The following is a 10,134-nucleotide window of genomic DNA, read 5'->3' on the forward strand; positions in this document are numbered from 1 at the left end:
ATATTATCACAGTTAAATTTGACAAAAGTAATTTGTAGGAGATCTATCCAGTTGTATATATTTTTATAATTCCTTTGTCTGTATAAAAATATTTTTTGTGTGTGGTATGAATGTTGGTATGCAAGAATAGCTAGCAAGATGTGTATGTAGATATTCTTGTTATATGTTGAGGGGCAATATTAATTATTCAAGTGGTGTTATGCTTCTGATATTCACTTACTTGTTGTTTATATTATTGACTATGTAAACTTACTCTTTTCTAGAACTTTTGTAAAGCACAAACAAAGTAAATAAGAAAATGTAATATGTATGTATATTTTTGATCCAAAAAAATCCTTTCGCTTTCTTACTAAATAAAAAAACAAAAAAAGAAAAAAAGCAATAATTTTGGTACAGACATTGTATTTATGGGGAATATTGATGTGTTGTTATATTGATTCTTGAGAGTTTCCACCAGCAAAAGTAAGATAGGTCGGTTAAGAGGTAATAACCCGAGATATTTGTTCCTTTTTCCCCCCTCTTGGACCTAAAAGTAACTGGGGAATACCTTTTTCCACAATCAATCTCCCTGGATGAGATCTTGACCCTGGGCCAGTCCCACGAGCTATCCAATGCACGCGCGGACGCGATGGAAGCAGCCCTCAACCGGCCGGCTGCGGCCCCGAAAGCGCCTGCAGTCAAGGAGGAGAGAGTGGATGTACTGCAGAGGTGACCAACCCAGCAGCGCGGAGCCACGAGGGCTCCCCAGAGGGACGCCTGCGGCAACTGCGGCCTAGATCACCCTCCTGGCGGAAGGTGCATCGCGAGAGGACAGACGTGTCTGAAGTGTGGACGGGCAAACCATTTCGCGAAGGTCTGCAGAGGCGGAAGAGTGCGCAGCAGTGCTGGGGGCACGCGAGGTGCAGCGGCGAGTGTGCGCCAACTGACGTTGGAAGAATCCGCCGCCCAGAGAGACAACACCAAGATGGAATTCGAGGGCGAGGCGGAGGATGACGAGGTGTTCTTCGTCTCGTTTGTTGGCAGGGAAGGCACGAGGCGGAGGCCGCCGCCCATGTGTGACATCACGGTGGCCGGGTCTCCGGTGAGCGCTCTCATCGACACTGGGGCGTCGGTGAACGTAATGGATAGCTGCCAGTATGAGAGACTGTCGCCACGACCACCCCTGAGACCCTCCAAGGCCCAAATCTTCACATATGACAGTGACAAGCCGCTGTCCCTGCGAGGGGTGATCGAAGTTGAAGTCGTTAGTGACGGCAGGAAATTGGCCACGACGTTCCACGTGGCGGAAGGAAAGCGGGGCACCCTGCTGAGCTGTCACACCGCCGAAGATCTGGCGCTGGTGTTTTTCGCGAACCAGGTGCATGACCTGCACGCCAGGGAGATGTTGAAGGACTTTCCCATGCTGTTCCGAGGTCTAGGATGCCTGCGCGGGAAACAGTTCAAACTGCACGTGGACCCGACGGTCCGGCCCATGGCGCTCCGGCACCGGAGAATACCATTCCTCCCGAGACCACGAGTGGAGGAGGAGTTGAAGAAGTTGGAGGACCTGGGGGTGATCGAAAAGGTATCGGGCCCCACCCCGTGGGTGTCCCACCCTAGTTGTGGCGCCCAAACCCAAGCAGCCAGGCGCCATCCGCTTGTGCGTCGACATGCGCCTCCCGAACAAGGCAGTGAAACGCGAAAGACACCTCACACCCACCATGGACGATATTGTGGCCGACCTCAACGGCGCACAGTGGTTCACAAAACTGGATCTCAACGCAGGATACCATCAGCTAGAACTCCACCCGGACAGCTGCAACATCACCACTTTCTCCACCCACGTTGGCCTACGGAGATATAAGCGGCTGAGTTTCGGGATCTCGTCAGCTGCGGAGGTGTTCCAAAATGCCATACGGGAAACTCTCTCTGGACTCCAGGGAGTCATCAACTTGAGCGACGATATATTGGTGTTCTCGAAGACTTTGGAAGAGCATCATCGGCATCTTCGAGACACGCTGCAGCGGCTGGCGGACAGTGGCCTCACCCTGCACGAGGCCAAGTGCTCCTTCTACCAGGAGTCGGTCGAGTTCTTTGGTTACGTCTTCTCCAGGGAAGGTTTGAGAGTCGATCCGAAGAAGGCGGAAGCGATCCGAGCTGCCCCGAGGCCCACATCCGCCACCGAGGTCAGGAGTTTTCTAGGGATGGCAACATACTGTGGACGCTTTATCTCCAACCTCGCGTCCTTGTCGGAGCCGCTCCGGCTCCTCACGAAGAGCGGCCAGCCCTGGACCTGGGCAGCGAAGGAAGATCTAGCATTCCAGGCGGTCAAGGACGCGCTCATCGACGACAAGGTCATGGCGTATTTCAGACCACAAAGGCGAACAGAGGTGGTGGTGGATGCGAGCCCCGTCGGGCTGGGTGCAGTCCTGATGCAGGAGACGGAAGCGCGGGAGTGGGTCCCCACCGCATATGCCAGCAGGGCCCTGACGGCCACCGAAATGCGGTATGCGCAAATCGAGCGAGAGGCGCTGGCCATCAAGTGGGCCTGCCAGCATTTTCATCTCTACCTGTATGGTCACGACTTCCGGGTGGTCACCGACCACAAGCCCCTTGTCCCGCTCTTCGCCGGCACTGCACGCGGATCGAGAGATGGGCAGTCCAGCTGCAAGCCTACAGGTTCGAGGTTGTCTTCTGACCCGGGCCAATAACCCGGCGGACTTTCTGTCAAGACACCCGGGGCCAGCCCAATCGGGTCCCGATCCGTCAGATGCGAGCTGCACGGAAGAGTTCGTCCGGATGGTGTCGCAAGCGGCGTGCCCGGTGGCACTCACGCTGGAGGACATTGGCAAAGCCACGGAGCTGGACGAGTGCCTCGTCAAGGTGAAGCGCACGCTGGTGAACCGCAATTGGCAGAACTTCCTGGATGGGGTGCAAGCCCTCACTGAAGACGAGAGAGTTTTTCGGCAACAGGTGTGGAAGGCGCAGAGTGAGCTCAGCGAGGGGCCACAGGGAGTGGTCATGAGAGGGGCCTCACTCGTCATTCCGAGGAGTCTCCAAGGAGAGGTGGTTCGCTTGGCTCACCAAGGGCATCAAGGCGTCTCCAAGACCAAGTCCAGGCTGCAGAGCAAAGTGTGGTTCCCTCGGATGGATGCCATGGTTGAGGAAGTCGTCCGCAACTGTCACTCGTGCAACATCACCGAGGGCGAGCCGGCACCACATCCGGTGATCACGGAAGACCCGTGTCTAGAACCCTGGTCTAAGCTGTGTGTGGACTTTGGATCTTTCCCAGATGGGCGACACACCTTGGTGGTAGTGGATTCGCACTCCAAATTCCCGGTGGTGGAAGTGGTATCCTCCACAGCGTTCAGCCAGGTGAGAGCGGCACTGGACCGCATATTCGCCATGATGGGCCTGCCTGAGGAAGTCCGGTCGGACAATGGGCCGCCTTTTCAGGGAAGAGAGTTTCAAGAATACCTGGCAGCCCGAGGAGTCCGGCACAGGAAGATCACCCCGCAATGGCCCCAGGCCAACGGAGAGGTAGAACGGTTTATGCGCACGATGAACCGGGCGCTGAGGATAGGAGTGGACCAAGGGGAAGATGCGGATCAATGCCTCTCACAGTTTCTCAGCGCGTACCGCCGGACACCCCACTGTACCACTCGGTGCGCGCCTGCGCACCTCTTATTCAGGAAGGCCCCCAGAGACAACATCCCGGCGAGTCAGGTGTGGCAGCCTCGACCGCTGGACCAAGGTGCGGCTCAAGACAGAAGGCGGACCTCCAATGAGAACGCCAGTCGGGCTAGGAGGGCCCAGGCGAGGAGTCTCCAGGTGGGGGACAAGGTCATCATGAAGGACCGTTATCCAAACTGGAAGTATCGCACCCCGTTTGAACCGGAAGTGTGGGAGGTAGTCAGGGTACAGGGCACCATGGTGTCGGTCCAGAGAGGAACACGGGCAGTGACCCGAAACACATCCTGGTTCAAGCAGGTCACCACGGCCCCACCAGAGACTGACCCGCAGGAGGAGGAACTGGAGGCCGGAGAAGGGGGTAGCTCACCAGGAGGGCAGGCGAGCCCACAGCGGAGCACGCCCCCACCGTCTGGCGTGGAAGAACGGGAGAACCGGTCCTCCGAAGGTGCGGGGGTACCCAGTAGAAATGGAACCTGTGGGACCGGACGAGGAGACGTCCCCCGGAGCCAGCAGTATGGCCTCCGGCCGAATCCGGCCCCTAATCAGAGACTGAGGGACTTTGCGTGGTGTGCGCAAGAGCCGAACTGTTCCGTAGCGAGTGATCTCTATATCTGAAAGATTGGAGGGATGTGGTAACGGAGCCATCCGGCCCGTTCCGCTACGCAGGACACGCATCCACGCACCCGGAGGGCGGGCACGCCCGAAGGCATAAATAAACGGGCGCAAGACCGCTCGTGGTCTTTGGCCCACACCAGTAACCCTGACTGCTGTGTCCCTTATTGTTTGTGGCGCCTACCCCCACTAGGCCTGCCCCCTCACACATATTCTACAGGAAATAGGGCCAAACAAATTTCAAATATTTCAGTTATGAAAGTTGTACAATTTTCATCTCTTTATCCACTCCCCTATTGTTCCATAAATTTTAATCAACCACCAATAACCCTAATCGCTTTGTTCTTTCCAGATCATGCAGCTGAAAATCAATAATAACCCGTTCGCAAAGGGGTTCAGGGACACGGGCAATGGCAGAAGAGAGAAGAGGTAGGTAGGTTTGTGGTTTTTACTATTGGACTATTTTGTTTCAGAAAAGGCCACGTGTTCCAAACCCCCCTTCCATAAAGTTGATGCTTTTATGGTAGAAATAAACACACATAGATTTACAGAGGGAAACCCCAATTTTGGTCACAGTGAGCACTTTGTAGCTTTATGTTTCATTTAATATTTAGCGTAGGCGGTTTAGCAATTGTATTGGTGTGTGGTTCTCCCTGTGGTTTAAAGCTTTAAGAATTGCGTTTCTTTGTACATATTTGTGTGTTTAATGATGTGCTTGCGGGAAAGAATGTTTTGTTTGTGGTAGACATGTGCATTTGGGTAATAGAGGCTGATGCGCTGATTGCGGTAGATTATTTTTTAGTTATTAAAAGAAGGCGTTTGCAGTTAATGGGTCTGGTAGAAGTGGTTGTGTGTGGTGGGATATTACTAAGCACAGGTACAAAGTGGGTAGTTGCGTGCCGTTTAAGCGTGAGGCCTGTTTGTGGCTAGCACAATGTGGAAGATGGCTGCGTGTAAAGATGGGTTTTGTGGTGGGAGCTGCAGAGTGAGGGTTGAATATGTGGGTTTGATGCATTTGTGTATGTGGTGGCATTGTGCATGTTTGTGGCTTAGTGTGGGTGAAGTAGTTGTGTGTGAGTGAGGGCTGTTTGTGGGTACTTATGTGTGGAGAGTAGTTGCATGTGGTACCAGGAGTGTAAGGGATGTGTGGGTAGTTGCTGTGGTGAAGTTGATGTTCTAGTGTGGCGGAAAGGTCTGTGTGAGGGGCTGATGGGTGGGGACTGTGTGCGGTCACCTGGTATATGTTTGCTTGAGTCTGTTTGTAGTATTCATGCCTTACTTGGCGGTCATTGCCCCCCCTCAGAAAGCAGTTGACTCTGGCTTCCCTGCAGATGTTTGAAGACCACTGCAGACCCGACCGAGATGGGGCTGAATCGGATGCCTCCTTCTGTGAGCCTGCCCTAGACAGAGATATCTTGAACTCCCCCTTGAGCGCGGAGCCCAGCCCCCTGAGACCCACACGCAGCATAAGAGGTAAGACCACTGCCCATCTCCCCTCCACTGCCCTCCTGCATGAAGTGTCATGCTCAGTTCACACTCCAGGCACAGTGGCATGCTGCTAGCATGCTGTAAGTTCAGTCTGTGGTTGGCACAGTAGTGCAGGTTCGAGCAGTGTCCCCTAATTCAGGAAGACATTCAAAGATTCTTCTTTTGTTTAGGTCTACATAATGAGAAACAGTCAACCCAATTGCGCAGACATTTAGCCCAAAGTAAACATGTTCACCGTGGCCACCACTGTAAAGCCCCTTTTATACAATTTCACAGCCCTGTTTGGGAATATGAATGTTAAAGTGATTTCCTGTACATTCTAACTCAAATTTGCATATTGGTCCCCAAGAAAGCTATACAATAACAGTGGGTCCTTATATCTGCATCTTAAAGCATCTACAGGCAGTTTGTGTTAAAGATTTTAAGGCCTCCTTGAGTGTACCGTTTTTACATTTTTGGACTCTTGTACTCTTCGTAGTATTTGCCTGGGCCCTATAAAGTAGAAAGTATATGCAGCAAGGTGGCTCCCCTCTATACTATTAAATACAGTTGTGCCTCCGGACAGCGATGCACCATGAGGGTTTAACCGGTACATCCATTTTATTGGAGTGGTTACAGAACATGAAATAAACGTCTCTCTTTCATTTCAGGCCGGTTCTTCCCTTGCCATTACCTACAAACCCACGGGCACGCAGGCACCTACACCACAGCAGTACCTTTCCACACACCATATCTCCAGGTGCACTAACACGCCCACTCCAACACACTGGGACCGCACACACGGTTACACCAGCAAGCAGTCACTCCTACACACGTGTACGATACAGACACACACAGACTCTGTTGCTGCATCAGAGACACAGACTTAAAGTATACACACTGCATAGAACGCTTTGCAAATTTGCAAAAACACATACATTAGAATACATGCACAAGTAGGTTTTTGCACAGCTATGCCTCACACAGACACTTTAACATGTGCACACTCACGTAATCTTTGTACAATTAAACACTTGCACCTGCAAAAACTTACATTGTTACACTACCTCTTTACACTGACACTTACACACTGCTACATAGAAACAAAGAGCTTTGCACAGGCAAATGTGCCTCAGACAAATACACACACTCTTAAACGTTCACACACTACCACACACTGTCAACTTGCCAACACTGAACAAGCATTGCCATAGCCAATAGGTCTCACCTTTGGGACCTTATAATTGTTTAGTTATCCAGCACAATATCCTTGGTGCAACAACATCAACTGTTGTATGGCTAAACACTTATAAGGTCCCAAAGGCGAGACCTATTGGCTATGCCAATGCTTGTTTCAGTTGTAGCGCGCATTTGTCTTGAAGTCTTTCCACATCTTTAAGAAATATTTCAGTTAATTCCCAACTGGTAATGACATCAGGGCAGGGGCATAGTCAGGACTTGGCTGATGATTGTCTCTGACCTGTAGAAGTTGGTTACTGCAACCAGGATGTCTCTGAGGTAGAAACTCCCCGGCCATATTCTCTTCCTCAAAAGAGCTGACCTCCCATTCTTGCCTCAAATGCCAGCCCAAACGCACTTCATGACCCAAAGTACCTTCCCTTTGTAGACTGAACCTGAGCTGGAAGTTTTATATCCTCTACTGACTTATTTATCTAGTTAGTTCCCAAGTAACCTGGATCTTGAAAAGGAAATCTTCATCAGCAGATCTGTTTGAGATGCTTCTACCTTCCAGGGTCTCACACACAATTGTCTCATGGAGGCCACTGAAGACCCTGTCACAGATGAAGCAGCACTAAGAGAATCAAAGGATAAGTTCAACAGGAAGCGAACAGGAAGTGAACCTACTGCTCCATCATTGCCAGTCTTGCAGTGATGTCTGAACTTTGTTCCATCATCTTTGCCACAGATCAAAAGTCCTTTTTACTGAGGATGATCGACTCCTGTGTGGATCAGCCCATCTTCAATTAGTTTACTTTCCCCATGGTTGGGAACTCATTGACAAATCCTTGCCAAGGGACACCTTTTAATTACACAATATCGGGAAGGAATGTTGATCAATATCTTTCCATTCCTCCTATTTAACTCTTTGAAGGTTCAATGACAATATCAATGCACACAATATAAACATAAAAAAATCAGAAATTAAATATTGTTACCAAAAATGTTGTCTTTTGATACTTAACTAATAAAACCACAAATATCGAGAACACAGATATCGCTGTTAAAAATATCCTTTTTTATTATAGCAAAAACCTGAAATATCATAATCAAAAATATTGTTACTTTTAAATAAACATATGAATTGTCAAAAATATAACCTCACACAGTACCAACTACAATAATTTCACCAAAATATTTACATTATCATTAATAAACATAGAATAACTACTTTTTGCATTAAATATATATATTATTAAAATAAACATTAAACAACACATACACATTTTAACAATAAAACAAATATATTACATCACCCCAAATAATTATAAATCACCCCAATAAAAATATAACTAAATACATTACAAAATGACTCAAATAAAAATGTACATACGCTGCAAATAATTCTACAGCAATCTAAATATTTATAAAATATATCAATCAAAAAATAAAATTCAAAAGTTTCTAACTGCTTATTAAACATTATAAATAAAACATTAATTAGAATTTCCAATAGAAAGACATAACTGAAAAAAATAATTCAAACCAAAACAGAACTAATAAATAAAATTAAACTATAAGCAAACTTAAGCAATAAAATCACACTAACAATCAAATCAAGAATTAAAAAGGCACTCATATTTTATCAACTTAATACTCCAAAAACAAAAAAAGCTGCAAGAAGAGGAAACACAAATATATCTCTATTTCTATCTCTATATATCTATAGATACACATATATATATATATATATATATATTCACTTAAAAAAACCATAGGTTTCACACACATTATAGTTAGGAATTAGCATTTAAAAAACCTTGCAAATTCACTTAAAAAACCATAGGTTTCACACATGTTTTAGTTAGCTGGACATTTCACTCGTAAAAAACCAATGACATTCCCCCGTTATAGTTAGTTCAGATAACTATAACTCGCACGCCCGCAATCCACTGCTCATGACGTCACATATTAAATCACTCATGACATGGTCAGTGGCATCACTCATGACATCACTGATGACATCATCCTTGTGATAGAGTGGCGGTCACGCGAGTTATAGTAGATATATATATATATATAATGGCAGCAGTCGGCGCTGCATTTCCGATGCGCCTCTCGTTCTGGAGCTCCGCTGAAAGCCGGCATCTCTTCTGGTGTGACGTGCTGAAGGCACACAGCAGCGCCCCCCTGCCCAAGACAATGCTCATGGTATCGGGGAGAGAGCAGCAGATTCCTGCTGATTGGGACATCTTCAGAGGACGATTACCGCCATATGTTCACGCGGCAGAGAGTGGGTGGACTCGCAAGCTGACATTGTCAGGGCATTACTTAATGCACGAACCGGTTACTGAACCTGAGCTCGCGACGTGGGACTGCCTACATGCTCTCTATGAGTGTAAACTTCTCGGACTGCAAAGCATTGTGGGGACTACATCTACCAGCAACCTTAGCGCATGCTGCATACAGAGGTAGAAACATCGAGCCTCTGATTGGATTATCTATGCTCCAATGGGAACACATCTAGCAGTTTGTTAAAGCCCCGTGCAAAACAACAAAAACTAAACACATAGCTGGCAATGATTAAGGCATTCGCCGAAACGCGTCTGCCAGGTGTTTCCTGTTTTTATCCGGATGGTGGCGAATAAATTTCCCCTGAGGATATCCCAAGCATGTGTCGGACCCGTTTTATAATGAAAGGCGGGATTGGTGTTTGATGTTAAAATGGCAGCAGTCGGCGCTGCATTTCCGATGCGCCTCTCGTTCTGGAGCTCCGCTGAAAGCCGGCATCTCTTCTGGTGTGACGTGCTGTAGGCACACAGCGGCGCCCCCCTGCCCAAGACAATGCTCATGGTATCGGGGAGAGAGCAGCAGATTCCTGCTGATTGGGACATCTTCAGAGGACGATTACCGCCATATGTTCACACGGCAGGGAGTGGGTGGGCTCGCAAGCTGACATTGTCAGGGCATTACTTAATGCACGAACCGGTTACTGAACCTGAGCTCGCGACGTGGGACTGCCCACATGCTCTCTGTGAGTGTAAACTTCTCGGACTGCAAAGCATTGTGGGGACTACATCTACCAGCAACCTTAGCGCATGCTGCATACAGAGGTAGAAACATCGAGCCTCTGATTGGATTATCTATGCTCCAATGGGAACACATCTAGCAGTTTGTTAAAGCCCCGTGCAAAACAACAAAAAC

The sequence above is a fragment of the Triturus cristatus genome, chromosome 8 (genome assembly GCF_964204655.1).
Source record: "Triturus cristatus chromosome 8, aTriCri1.1, whole genome shotgun sequence".
Lineage (NCBI taxonomy): Eukaryota > Metazoa > Chordata > Amphibia > Caudata > Salamandridae > Triturus > Triturus cristatus.